This window comes from Neopsephotus bourkii, unplaced genomic scaffold (genome assembly GCF_033783945.1).
Source record: "Neopsephotus bourkii isolate Nb327-2 ecotype Australia unplaced genomic scaffold, CSIRO-AGI_Nbou_v1 NB_567, whole genome shotgun sequence".
Taxonomy (NCBI): Eukaryota; Metazoa; Chordata; class Aves; order Psittaciformes; family Psittacidae; genus Neopsephotus; species Neopsephotus bourkii.
This window is the reverse complement of record NW_026901068.1, coordinates 2,375,921-2,391,222: the sequence shown is the minus strand read 5'-3', so window position 1 is coordinate 2,391,222 and position 15,302 is coordinate 2,375,921. Positions and strand designations below refer to the sequence as shown.

The 15,302-nt window shown below is 38.6% G+C and overlaps 1 long non-coding RNA gene across 1 annotated transcript in view; it reads left to right on the top strand.

The window, feature by feature from the left end:
• Positions 1–15,082, top strand: part of LOC133211144 (uncharacterized) — a 34,136-nt gene extending 19,054 nt beyond the window's left edge. Inside the window, exons 2-3 of the long non-coding RNA XR_009725134.1 lie at positions 11,321–11,533; positions 12,476–15,082. This is a non-coding gene — a long non-coding RNA (uncharacterized LOC133211144). The remainder of the gene's footprint in view (positions 1–11,320; positions 11,534–12,475) is intronic.
• The last annotated feature ends 220 nt before the right edge of the window (positions 15,083–15,302 follow it).

Here is a 15,302-nt window from a genome sequence, read left to right as displayed (position 1 = left end):
TTACACAGAAAGTATTGTTTGTTAGAAGTCAGCAGTCTCAATAACCCATTATAGCTTTGTTTACTCAAGGGCACACAATAAGCTCTAATTTCAACTCCCAGCCAAATGCTTCTTTGCTTAAACCCACAGTACCCCATCACATGCTCAGGCTGCCATTCACCTCACAGGCATTGGTTTAGGACATATTTTCCGTAATATAATGTTGCACCTCATGCCACCCTAAAACCAAACCCTTCTGTGAATCAAGGGCACAGTTATTTCATTACTTTGGCCTTCAATTAATTAGCCCTGAAGTAGCATGTTTCTGTTGCTCTGGATCAAGAAAGCACAGTAGGTTCCATGCTCCAAGATGCTGAGAGTGATGGTGAGACACTGCAGTAGCCACATCTTCAGAACTGCAGAGACCATCCTTGCAACAGGACACACCAAAGGACAGGAATACCTTGGAATTAGTTGTGGGTGGGGTGAATTGTGTTGAATAATTTGATAAAAGACTCAGGAACAGAATGATATTCTTGCTTCTGTGGGGAAAAAAGGAATACAAGGAAATCCAGAAGTTAAGCAGTCAAGTTCCTTTGTTTCTTCCCCTTTCCTATTTTCAGGATAAAATGCAGCAGCCAGCTGTAAAGAAACCCCAAAATATAGGTGAAGAAAAAGTGCACTTCTTTGCCTCTTTATGCCCTGTCCGTTCCAGTCTATGCATAGGATTGTGTCTTCTCTGCCTCTTCCAATAATTCCTTCAGTCAAGTCAGAAGTCAGCTGGAATTCCAAAAGTTTTGTGGAAGACTTTTTGTGGCATTCACGTAATGGCACTGAAACAGGTTCCAGGGCAGTTTTGGCACTCTGGCCTCTAATTCCAAGAACTGTTAAGGAGGCAGGTGGCAGTTAAAAAATCAGCAAAGTTATCTGAACTTCGTGAACCTCAGATGATGCTTAGTTTGGATGCAGACGAAGCTCTGGGCAGAGGTACCAAACATTCTTATTTAGTAGGACCTGGTTTTATGTTGTCTGTAATGTGGACTTTGACTGGAGCCAGTTTTCATTTGCATTATTCTAGGTATGTGTATTAAATAAGTAACATTCAGGTTATGAATTTTGGCAACTCTGATCATGGCTTGAATTTGAAAGTAATTTGTAGTTTCATAATTTTCATAACTACATTTTAATTTTGTTAACTGCTAAAGCAGTTATTTCAGGATTGTTTTTCCTCTAAATTTTATTAAGCTGCAAAAAGAATTCTTTTCCTTCCCTCCTCTCTAAGAGAATTGAAAAATCAGGGGAAAGTCTGCTCTCATACTCAGCTGGATTCTTTAGTGAGAGAAGTGGTTATGGGACTGCCTATGGTGCTCCTTGAGGATATGACAGCTGGTCACTTAAATCATGGATGACCTCTTTCTTGGGGAGGCTTCACAATTATATTTTACGAGCATGTTTGCCTACAGCTGTGTTTTAGGAGCAGATCTTTCCCTGATTTGACAAGCCCTTCAGTTTCTTGCTTCACTTTTGTGTCTCTGGTACAAGTTTTACCACTTAGCATCTTCCTTTCAGTGTTGAGTGTAACTGAGTATCTTTTAGGGGTTTTGCCACTTTCAAGCAAAACAGAATCAAGGAAATAGTAGGGAACCCTATACCAAAGCAATTTCACACAACAGTAGTGAGTGGCACCATAACCACCTTTCCTCCTAACCCACTGGGCATACTGCAATTGCTTCTGTTGCATAGTCTCAGCATGTTCGCTCCTTGTTTGCTCTGAAAGACTGCTATTTGCTGCTTTATTCCTGCCCAGTTCGTGGCCTGTTTTTCTGGATGCAGACTGAAGCTGAACCAAGTTTAGCGATGTATTAATTTGCCTACAGTCTCTTATTAGAAATCATGGTCTTGGCTCTGCTGTTTGTTGAGTCATTGCCATTTCTATCTTTTCTTTTCCCCCTCTGTCTTTTTTTTTTTACTGGTGTTCTCACTAGAAGCTCCAGGTAATACTGGGGTCCCTGTGCACTGGTGTGGGTCTTCAAATACCCAGTTGGTGTGGGGCCCTTCCCCAGTGAGCTTAGAATTTAATGCCCATTTGGTAATGCTGCTGATTTTGGCTTTGTGCGCATACGTAAACGTAGCAAGAGGCATTGTCTGCCTAAGAGGAATACAGTGCAAGCAGACGTACAAAACAGAAGGAATCCAGAAGGAGATAAATAAATTAAGTGGCTCACTTTATTGCAGAAAACAGTAGTATTTATCCCTTTGTTTTTGTATTTTTAGATTATTTTTTTTCATTTAATTCCTGCCTTTCAGCATCTTAAACTGTGTTTGGAGTCTGTCAGAGGATACTGAATGTTAGAATAGAAACCACTAATGATACTTAAAGATTATTACACTTTCTTCCACAGACCCTTGTGGCTGAGAACTGGTCTTTTGTTGCCACCAAGAGCTATTGTATTTTATTGGCAAAGGAGTTGAGCAGGGTATCAGTATCTGGTATACAAACAGTTTCTCCAGACTGGCTGATCAGAAAGCTCAAATACTATGTATCCAAGTTACTGGAGAAACTGTTCCTCTTTTTAAACACCAAATATGCCCAAAAGGCAAGGCAATGTGCTATCCTGGCAGTGATGGAATCTCTAGTATCTGCCTGCAGAAAAGAGAACTTGCCTCATGCTATGGAGTACTCCAAGCCCCCAGCAGTTTGCAGCCCAAAAGCTTTCTGTGTCTTTGCATTCCCATGTTTTGCCACTGCCAACTAAATGGTCAGGCATTACTACAGTGATTTTAGATAGAGAACATGGAGCTGAGTTTAACTGCCTATGCAGTGCAGCTGAGAAAGTAGTTCATGGGAACTCTTGCTTCAGTACAGAGATAGCGGCATGGGCAAACTTCTCAGTGAAAGCCCTCCTGGGCATAAGCCTGGCACTTGGTATCATGCCCTCTTATGAGGGAAAAGCTTTTGGAAAGCCACCCCACTTCCAGTCGCTTCCAGTCAGGCAAACACTGGGAGTTGATCTGCGCAATATGGTTGAGGTTGCACTCTGCCCTTGAGCATACCATGGCAATACTCTGCTCTTGAAAGCTGATCATTCGTAGCCCAGTGATGGAGGTGTGCTGAGGACAGTGCATCTCATTCCCCTGCTGTCAGTAAGAGATGGATGTGCTCCCTCCATTCAGGGGTGGTGGGTGAACTAGCAGCCTCTTCTTGAGCTAGACTGTTTTATGGGCATCACAGACCACCGATGCAGTGCTTTACACATCAGAGCATGAATATAAACATGAGTTGGGAGGGCATGCATTTAATGCATGCAGTAGTTCACCATCTTTTGAAAAGCTATTGCTCTGCTCACTGAATTGCTGGCAGGTATAACATTAATCTGTCTCAGGAGGAGCACCGAGGACAAGAAGAGGTTAAAAAAGAGTAAATCAGTGGTGGGCTGATCTTGGGTCTTTCCATAAAACATAAACCTGATTCCTCTACTCGGTAAAGGAACAAAGCTGGGCTATGTGTCACAGCTCACTGGGTGTGACATTCTGAAAAATGCATCCACTCCACTCCTGCCAATGATTTTCAAAAACAATTTGCACTTTATCTCTGTGACACCACAAGATCAAACATTAGCCAATGCCGTCAGGTATCAGGAGTGAGTCAATGGCTGGCTTACCTCCCAAGGACTGTCCCCTAGTTTTATTACTGTTGACAGTGGAGCCAGCAGTTAAAGAGCAGCATGAGATGACCATTTTGTAGATAACACTCAGTTTGGTGCATCAGTTGAGCCTGCTGGGGCACAGTTTCCCTCAGAGTGATGATAAATAGCATCAAAGAACTTCCAGAACAAACTTGCAGAGCTCACCCAGTTTTGTCTGTCATTTGAAGCCCCACAAATGTTCTCATAGACAGCAGGATAAAACACAGCAACAAAAACAATAACAAAACCAAAAGTCATATACAAAATACATCAAGAAGCAATGTCTTGAGAAAACTGTGCCTTTTAGCAACCAGAAGTAAAACCTAATATAAACACATGAAGTGTGTGTAAGACATGTGGTATGGGATATAGTACCGCATTTTCCATCTTCTTTAGGGAAGGCCACACATACTGTCTGTGAATGGGAAGCGGCTGGGAAGTAATCTCTATCAGCCTGAAATGTATACTGGCAATCTTCAGAGCAAGCTATATTTTCCAAATTGCACTACTTTCATTGCCAACTGGAAAGATGTTTAATGTGAAAAGTACAATAATGAAAGGATTTTAAAGTAAAAATAAAAGATCCACTTTTAGCTCATTATTATCTGACATGGGGACATTGATAGTTGTTAAGGATAGGTGAAGACTATCCCTACTTAAAAATCTCCAGCAGAGTAGCTTTATGTGGTTCTGTTGAAACCACCAGTAAATCCACCGATTTATGTAATTTCTCTGCATAGGATTCCATCAGCTAATCTGAGTATGAAAGTCTGTCAAAACTTCTGTTATTTCAACCATTTTTCCATAATTTACTGCGTTTTGTAACTCTCCACAACTTGTGCTCATCTTTTTTTCTCACTTGTTCTCTAAGACTTTTTTCTTCTAAAAATTTTAAATTATCCTGGAGTCCCAATCCTAAATAACCTTGAGCATTAGTGGGAAAATGAATCTCAAATATTAGTACAAACATGTTCAGTCCCTTGCTGGCCATGACTTGAGAGCCATGGCCACATAGTTTAAATGGGTGAATGTTGTGTGCGTGAATTAGCAGAGCTATAGTGTTGGCTCTTTGTTACAAATCAGAAGAAGAATTTGCAGCCAGGATGAATAAATGAAAGGAAGTCCTACAAAATCACTAAGTTTTTTAAAAAATAGCTTCAATCATGGTGCTGTATTTTCAATGGACTCTTTCCAGTTTGATGTGAGTTGTGTTCTTTGAAGTTCAGGGAGAATGATGCTTCTGCATGTCAGTGCAGCTGCTTTACCTAAATATGGGAATGTGAAGGATCTAAGGTGAAAGTGTCTGACACTTTTCTCTCTACAAGCCCACTAGTTGTTAACATGGTTTTAGCAAGAATGGCTTTAAAATAATGCTTGTAAACTTACAGATAAAGGGTGGCCGTGACTGCAGGTGGGGGAGCCCTTGGATGATTTGTTAAAGAGGAGCCTAGGCAAGCTTTGTGCCTTGCCTGTGGTATTACGAAAGCTGAGCAATCTGAAGGAGATGTGGAATAGTTGTGAGGTGTTTGTGAAGGTCCAGGGACAAAATTAGTTAGTGCCTCAGTCCAATCCTGATGGACATCTCAATATCAAATGCAAAGGGAGTTGTCATCCCCTCTCTGTTCCTATCTACCTTGTGCTTCTAATTTTGAACAGTATTTTTATTTTCTCCTCCTCTTTCTCCCACAATTACTTCATTCCCTGTCTTCTGCTTTACACCCCATTGGCCTGAGATTTGACATGAAACTTGGTGATATCTGAATATGAGTCAGAACCCATCCAGAAACACGGTTTACTTACCATGTTGGTAGCCTTGAGCTTTTGCTGAGTTCTTAATACCCATTGTATTGAGCCACTTTTAAAGCACAGTGTTGCTTTATACAAATATTAGATCTAAAATCTGTCACTCTTCTTACCAAAGGGCAAATAAGAGGTTTACTCATTTTCTAGTGAATAATCATTTTTACTGTTTGACTTGATGATTTGAAAAAGAAAATAATTTAAAATAGCAATAGTGTAGCTAATTATGCAGTTTGAGTTCAGGACTGTGTTCTTAGCATTAGGCAGAATACTGTTTAAATGCTACAGATGACAATGATTAAGGTGAATTGATAACCTCTTCAGAGTGCTGCATCTATAACCCAGTATTCTCCTAGGATACATTCAGGTGTGTACTAATGAGGACTTACTAATAGTTGGTGGGGGGTTTGAATGTGTGGTAACTGTGGAGGCAGCCCATAACTTTTTTGAAGCATCAGACATGTTTGATTTTAGATAAACTGAAATTTCCTGGGAGGCACTGGGTATCTGTTAATAGATTTTCATCACTGGTGAATGGTCTGGCTTTCAGCCTTCTCTGCCTATTTGGCATTTGTGTAATACTCAAGGAAACCTTCATTACTTGGTACTCAATTTTCTGCATGTACACCCATACAGAAAAATAGACATGCTCTTATATATGTATTCGTTCATACTAGGGATACACGTGGATATTTAAACTCTTTGCTACACACGCTAATTTTACAAAATGGCTTCACATACAGTAAACTGCTTGATGGAATTTCTGGTTTTCAAAGACATAAAGTTTCTTGCAAAAATGTGTCATTGTTCTTATGCACTCGTGTAGGACCAAACCCATAGTAAGCAGGTCAGAAATTTTCAGGTGAATATATTGCTGAACAGCATCAAGGTCTTCCACCCTAAAGTCATTAAAGAACACGATAGGAGTTCCACTTTAAGGACCCTAAAAGGGTCAAAAAAATACCATTCTTTGTAGCACTAAACATGATGATGATATTTCAAAAAGAAATTTCACTATGCAAAGATCAGTGTGATGTGCTCTTTTAGAGCAGTGTAATTGGAAAGAAACCCAAAGCTGTTTTAAGCTCATTCCAAATACCTTCAGGACACCCTTGAGAGTGAAAGAGTAGAAGCTGAGTAGGAAGTCAAGTACTGGAGAAAAATAAAACAAGTGAAGACCTAGCCTAGTTTAAGGTTCAGTCTGATGTATCAAAAGTTGCCTATAGTTTTCTTCATGCAGTCTCCTAACTCTCAATTTTGATTATGCTTACGAGAAACTCTAGGTTTCTCCTAGGTTTGTTCCTAGGGGGTCAGTCTGTGCCCTTAGAGTGGACATCTCGTAGGGACATTAGTCCTTGATTTGCAGATGCCACAAATATAAAGTTTGCTCAGTGCAGTTCAATCTAACCAACAATCTGCCAGAGGAAGAAATGTAAACAGCACTGAAAAGATCTCTGGTGCTGAATTCACATTTAAATTAACTCTGCGGAACAATAGTAAGTCTAGAAAAGAATACTACTTTGTACTACCTCTTAAAATGGCCTCGATATTTTTTTTAAAGGATTCCATTTTATTGCTGGGATCAAAATTCACACAAATGCCCAAATCTTCCCTAGATTCCTGTCCCCGAAGCAACGAGCCTATTCCTAAAGTATTTGGAGCAAAGAGCTTCATTCCATCATACCTTAAATGATGTCTCTATGACCAGGAAAGTTAGGATTCATCACACTTGGAGGGCAGAGTCCCTTTATAGTTGAAGGAAAGAAAAAGACATTTCTAGGACATGGTTTCTCTCATCCCGAAATAGATAGCTCAGATTAATCATTTCCTAAGGTACCCATTTCTCTTAATTTTCTATAGAAGGTATTCAAAAAGGAGTCATGTGAATCATAGATGCTTCCGTGAGATCAGTCTCACCCAGACTGTCTTGGAACGTCACATAGCTTCCATGGGAGCTGCCATCCAAGGGGATTTGTGGGATAGCAGTGCTGAAGATGATGATGTGCTGAGATACTAAGTTAATAAAGTTATTAACAGCCTCATTAACATAATTAACAAATGATTAGCTTGAAATTAGTATCCTGAATATATCACTAACTCCTGATGTAGCCTAAAACATATTAACTGAAAGGTCAATATCCTTATTTTCAGCTATGTTCTTATATAAGAATATCCAGGTATAAGGAAAATTAACAGTATTTTTTAGTGTTGATACTGATGAAATTGGAAGCTGAAAAATGGAGAAGTAGAAAAAATGGCAACTCAGCTTTCATATTTTTTCTTACCCTGAGTCTGAATTCACTGTGGTGTTCTAAAAATAGTTAAAAGTGTCAAGAAAAAAGACAAAAGAAGAAATAGTATCTTTGACTACAAAGTTGAGGGTTTTTTTTTTCCATTTATATCTGTATGGTTTATTTTCGCAGGTAAAATTAATATGAAGATGTCTTTGTTCATTGGAGCTCCTTCCCACAAAGAGTGTGAATTTAGGCTGTAACTTTGTCAGGAACCTCTACAGCCTTTTAAATTTTGATTTTTTAATCTAATCTTTCGATTTTGAACCACTTTATTGACAGAAACAGACAAACCTAAGCCAAAAAATTAAGCCAGAATGCCTTGCCCAAAGTGGTATTTCCACTAAACTAGAAAAAAGTGATGCACCCTCCTCCCTATTTCCCCTAAACAATCATGAATTTCAACCACAAGTTTGACTTTCCTGGCTCAGCTTGGTTTCATTTCATGTTTTTCATACTTCCTTAAAGCTTTTCATAGCTTGATTTCCTTTCTAGTGCCAAGAAAGAAAAAGCATCATGTTCCCACATAATTTCTTCTCCAGATTCTATAATGTGAAATTCTATGATTTGTTTAATAAATTGCATAATCAGATACTGTAAGAATACCTTGTCCACAGATTTTTGTCATGAAGCACCGCCAATCCTATTTTCTTTTGATCTTTCTGCTTGAAAAATATCAAATTTTAATTCTGCAGATCTGCACATGCCCAGTAACTCCTGTAGTAACAGAGTAGAGTTTATTTTTTGTTGTGGGACCTCAAGATTTTTTTGAGACTTCCAGTTCTGGGAGAACCTGAGCTACATCTTGCTCCTTGCAGCATGCCTGTACTGCTGCCATGCCACCCCCTGTGCAGACAGCAGGGCCAGGGGAATGGTCTGGGAGGGAGCTGCCTGTATGGCACTGCTCTCCAGCTGGGATTTTGATCTGGCCAGTTGTGGGACCACAAGTACGTATTGGGTTGTGGAGTATATCTTACCCAAAGTCTCATAGATACAATCTAATACTGCTGGATCTTTTACTTTGGGCGTGTAAGTGATGTTTTGGATTGCACTGTAAATCTCTGCATAGAGGATGCAGAGCCACAGAAGGTTGTATCCTATTGTGTGGAATGGTGGTTGCTCAAGGCTGTATTTCAACTGCACAGTGTGAAGAGATACCGGGCTACAGTGAATTTCTTATCTCTCAGATTTTTTTGGTTGTAAAACAACAGCTCAGACACTGGCTAATAAAATTAGTAGACTCAAAATCCCACAATCTAAATCACTTGTGGTAAGTGTTAAAAAACATAGTTGGAAACAGCACTTATTCATCTGATGTAACTGAATTAGCTCATAAATAAAAGAAAGATGTGTGACCCTTATTGATTTTTTTTTTCCATCTTTGAATATAACGGCTGCTGCTTGAAGGAAAGAAAGAAAAGAAAGAAGAGGAAAGCAACGAAAAGACAGAAGGAACATATAATAATGTGTATAGCTAATCTATCACATGAAATGAACAGTTTGAATGATGTTTTTGCTCATTTTTCCGGCACTTTAGATAAAATGTAGATGCTGAGTGTGTACACTCAGTAGTAAGATGAGAAATTTAAAATTATGAAATTATTTTTGGAAGTCACTCTATTCTGCAACCAGAAGTTGGAGAAACATGCATGTTTGTGTGTGGGCAGTTGAAGAATAATACGATTGGACCACTTGTTTAAGTCGATATGACAACCAATACTGATGGAAATAGTCTGTAATCTGAATTACCTCTTGTTAAAAGAAAGGACAGACAAATTAATTGGTTTCTGTAATGCAAGGACTTCTCTGACTAGCAGGCTAAATTTGAGTGGCAGATCTCATCTTCTTCCTACTGATAGATGTTCTTCATTTCAATTACTGAAGTAATGAAAACTTAGATTAGTAAAAAAATGCAGTTTCTGGTGCTGATTTAATAAAGGTTACATACTGTGATGATTGATTCTAAAATGTATTTTTAAAATCCCTTGTCCTTCTTTCTTGTCACCTTTCTGTTTATCCTATTCATCATTTAAACATTGTCTTTTCAAATGGGATTCACCTAACTTCAGCCATCTAGAAGTTAATAATCTAGTCTAAGTGAGAGTCAGTAGAGAGTGACAGGAACCTCCTGAGGGTGATTCAGTTTATACTATAAAAAGTAATTTAGAAAGATTAAAATTAATTGCCCTCTGGAAGTGGGCTACCCACTTACTTTTTGAAGGGAATGCAGCCATCTAGCATGGAGTAGATGCTCAACTGCTATATAGGTAAAGGTAGGTGAATTCTATCTCTAGAGTGGAAGCTGTTTGAGGAAGAAATTCAGGGACACAATTTAAGTAAGTCTTCCAAATGTTCCTGTAGATACCCATGGGATTAAAACAAGCCAAATCGACCAACCAAACAAAACCAAACAAAACCAAAAAACAACCAACCCCCCAAAACCCCACCACAAAAACTAAAAAGCACCACCAAAACACAAAAAGCTTTACCATTTCAAAATAACAATAAACCTCCTAAACACATATAGATATGTTTGGCTTCCACCAGTAATTTTCTGTGACATCTTCCCAAGTTACCTTGAGAACCTTGGAAAAGCTGACCCTTTATGTCTAGATGCCTGAAAAAGACATAAAGGTCTTTGGGCTGAGACCTGCTGGAACTATCGGGAAGTCCAAATCTTACACTTCCAATGGTATTGCACAGTACTTGTCAGCTAGAGCTCTTTTTATGTTGACCTGCCAAAGTTTGTGGTGTGCACACCTGTTTTTTTATATTTATAATTATTTTTGTATGAAACTAGAGATATTGCATCAAATATTTTGGCACTTCAAGAAGCTTTTTCTTAAAATCTTTTGGTTTCCATTAAAAAAAAAAAAATCCAAGAATCTCTTCTTCCTTTCCTTGTCCTTGGTTCACTTGGTTGAACAGCTACGAAGATGCTGTTCTGCAGTATTGTTGTAACTGATGTTTATGAATGATTCTTTCAGGACTTGCTTCCTTCTAGATTCTGTGAATAAGAACTAGTAATCAAAAGGTTCCGATTTTTGTACATTGAAACTTTTTTTTATTGAAACTGTTTTTCTTTTGATCCTCCAAAGCAAAGGAAATATCGCTAATCACTTCTTCCTCATATTTTAGGGAACATCATTTAATCCTTTCTTAAATAGAAACCTCTGCTGGAGCAAGAAACAGGTGCTGAAGCCAAGAGCAGATAAACATAAACATGTTTATGTTAGTCATGACGAACTAGTATAATCCACCAATATGTGCTTCTTTGCTGCTAAGTGTTTGTAGGCAGTCAGAGGCTGTGTGCAGTGAGGATCTCACACAGCACTTCCCAGCACCTGCAGGCATGGCTGACTGAAGGAGCACTGTCACTCCTCTGCAGGGGGCTGGGGAGAATCTGTGGGATGGATGTTCACTTTCCCACTACACCTTTTAACATGCTGTGCCTTCCAAACCTGAGGTCTCTTTAAAGGACTGAATTAAGGCTCTTAAATACCAAAATCAGGTTTGAGTATTACAGCCCCAGACCCCTGACTCAGCTATTTTCTTCTTCTGTAGGTGCTTCTCAGACATCTAGGATCCCTTGGCAGCTAAAACTCTGTTTTCTACAGGACCATGAGTTTTGAAGTTGGATGTTTCAACATCTGTCTTCCATTCAGACTTGAAGTGAACCCAGCAACATGGCATTTTCCAATGTGAATCCCCTCAAGGGAGTAGCTATCCTCACGACATGGCCAAAATAAGTCAACAAGATGTGATTCTTCATAAAAGGTAGTTGCAACAACTTATCACTACAAATTACATCCAATGATACAGCTTAGCGGCAAGGACAGTTTCCCAGGATGTGTAAGGCTGCTGGGCTGGACATCTCAGTCTAACAAACACTTTTTAAAAGGGCATGTAGGGATAGGACAAGGGGTAATGGTTTTAAACCAAAAGAGGGTACATTTAGATTAGGTATAAAGAAGAAATTCTTTACTATGAGGGTGGCGAGGCACTGGAAAACAGGTTATCCAGAGAAGCTGTGAATTCCCCATCCCTGGAAGTGTTCAAGGCCAGGCTGGGCAGCACTTTGAGCAACCTGATGTAGTGGAAGGTGTCCCTGTCTGTGTCTGGAATCAGGTGATCTTTAAGGTCCCTTCCAACTTTAACCATTCTGTGATTATGTTTCTGTGATTCTATGATTCTATGTTCAAGGTCTCTCCCAAGCAAAGCCACTCTATAACTCTGTCAAGTTCAAAGGCACAGTTCTTGCTTCTGAAGTGGTGGCCTTTTCCATCAGGTCAAAAGCAATTTGTATAGGACAAGCTCTTCACGTCTCCTTCTGAAGACATTACAGCCAAGACTCCAGAAAACCATAAGCAAACAATACCGAGAAGCTAAATTTGCATCTTGAGTATTGGCCTGTCATCTATAACTAAGGCAGCCTGTGTTGTGATCCTCTCCTTTTAAAGTCAACACCTGTTTTTAAGTAAAATAGAGAAAAAAATAATGTTGGGATCAAAATCTAACACTTGGTCAGAACCATGGACATTAGTCAGGACAATTTACCACATCAGCTTTTCTTGTATCCCTTTTTTATCCCTTTAATCCCTTCCAGCCTTGAGTCTTTTGAGACCAGATTTTAAAATGAGGCATTTTTCTCTTGGAGTTTTCTACATGAATAACACCTTTTCATGATGCACATTTAAATGTTGCTTTCTGTAATTACAGTGGAAAAGTGCTTAAGGAAAGAAAGAAGAATCACATTTTTAGACTGGAGAAAACATTTGATGAGATCTGAATGCTGTAGAAATAGAAAGCCAGCTTGACTACAAACAAAATTAAGGGGATGAAGCCAGCAAGTGGAAAAGCTGCATTCCTCATAATAACTCTGCCAACAAGGTACTGACAGAAGAAAATGTTGAAAGCTACAGTTTGTTAGAGCTGAAGCTGTGTTCAAAGAGAAGCTCTGTTATTTTCTTGATGTAAGAATTAAATGTTTCGGTTCTGGCTTTTTTGGAATCTAAAAGTTACTGATAGGCTTTTATAATGTTGCACAAGGGGTATCTTAACACTAAACCAACTCCTGAATGATAAACCTAAGCTCATCTTATTGGACCATTCTTTGCCCTTACTTTTGTATTCGTTCACTCACTACATAATTAAGATGTATTTACCTGGGAATTTTGTCATCCATTCCCCTTGAACTCAGAAGAAACTTATGCACGTTGTGAGTAATGTATGTACATGAATCCCATAGTTGAACTAGTGATCTCATATACCACGTATGTTTTTCAGACACAACAGCATTACTAGTACCTTTGGTTAGAATTTGTACTTTAAAGGTTGAAGGTGATTAAGGCAATTTCTGAAATTACATCATCCCAACTCTGACAAGCCAGTGGGGACTGACATTTTAAAGTAATACTGTTTAAAAGCAGAGCAGTAAAATTATAAGAGCATTTGCCAGGTTAAAGTTTTGTAAAAATAGAGTGCTCTTCAGATATGAGTAACTGGATAATGTATCAAGAATATGTTTCATGAAAATATGACCCGCAAGTATTTGCCTTCATTTATTGACTATGTGCTGAAAATCCTAAAATTATTTACCTTTTCTAACCCTGGGGTGCATTTGAAGCATTTTGCCTATTTTGCCTGTTGTCACAAATGTTGTATCTTACAGAACCACTCATCTGCAGAATGTCATCTGCCCTCTTTCCCACCCCCACATTTGGCTGTGCTAAATTGCCAGCACAGAAGTACCTCCCCTCCTTCTTTCAAACACCAAAACATACAAGTGCCATAAACAACCTTCTCACACAGGCTAAGACACGAACACGTGCTGTCAATGGAGGGAGTTTTATACTAAGTAACCCCTAAAAGTATTTTTTTCCCTTTAGCTGATGCTAAATGGGTGACCTCAGCCATGCAGACCCTCCAGTTTAATTTCCCAAAGCATTTATAAGCTTGCACTCTTAGAATTATTTTTCATATACTAAAACAGCTGTGTATACTCTTGTAGAATGACACAAAGTTTAATCTAAATAAATTTGTGAGGCTTTTTCTGGGGACTTGATTTTGGTTGAATTTCTAGAATCTGCTGTTAAACAAGGTCTCCTGTTTTAGCATCTGGCTAAAAGACTCTCAGGTGAAATCCTTCAAGAATCTCATAGTTTATACTTAATAAGATTTAATTATTTTACAAATTATCTCTTTCACATTAGTGCTCCCTCTGCATTTGCCACATCCAAAAGAGCAATCCAAGTGTTGAATTATAAAAAACAACTCCAGTATAGAAATATGGGTAATACACACAAGGTCAAAAAACAGGCAAGAGTAATTTGCAACAACTAAATTGCTTGATGTAATACTTTGGCTTGATAGTCTTTAAGAGGAGACTTTACATAAGTCAAAGGTCTTTGGAGTAATTTGCAAATCAAAATCCTACCACTCTCCTAAATCCTTTTAATCCAGTCGTTAATCTCAATAATGACCTAGTTTTTGGAACCTTTACTGTGTTCAGCCACTTAATGACATTACCTAGTTTGCCCTTTGAAACTTTTAAAGGAGAAATACATGGACATAAATAACATCCTGCTAAAATGTAACTGAAGCCATCCTGAACAAGTGCAGTTTTATAGAAGAAAATATCCTAGCACCTGCTGAAGTCTCATAAAGCTTCTCTCTTTATCATAACACTATGATTTTTATTAGGTAGTAGAGCTTTGCATAATAGAATGGAAGAATGAGGTGGATACCAAATAGCTGACAATTGTTAAAGACATCAAAGTGAAGAATGAGCAGCTATTATATAGTCTGGATTTTTTTCTTAGCATCGACTGCTGTGCATTGTATGATCACTGATATACCTGTTTTTCTGCAAAAATAGATCATGGAGAAAATCACTGGATTCATATGAGTTTTGAAATTATAGAGGAAAGAAACTATCAAACATGAAAACACACAGAGCAACTATTTCCATGTGATTCTGTTACAGAGAGTAAGAACTGGTTCACTTTTAGTGGGAGACACTTCATTAATACCAAAGTTCCTCAACAAGAGAAGGCATAGACCAGCTAAACTACAGCTTTGTACAGCACTAAATGCTCTCCAATGCTATGCACAGGTGAAAATTAAAGCCTGAAGTTCACTTACAGTCATTGCTTAGCTGGCATATAGGCTCTGTACTGTGTCTGGGGCAGCATGCCAGAAGAGTTTTACACAGTAGGTTGATGCAATTTCTGTGTAATTCCACCACCAAGATAATCACATACTTGATGGATTCCCAGATATCTTTCAAAACTGTTAAGCATATTTTCAAATGGAATGCTCGAACAGTGGGTGGGGTTTATTTGTGATTCTATTCTGTTCTATTCTATTCTATTCTATGTTTCATTTTAGTTTACTTCTGAAAGAAAGTTCTTAACCCAATCATATTTAAGAAAGAAAGAGAAATAGTTCTTCTGTCTCTGATCTTTTCATAGCCATCCTGCACTGGAGTTGAAGTTAAATAGTGTTTTTAGCTGTTATGCCTCAGAGAGGACACCAGAGAGTAAAA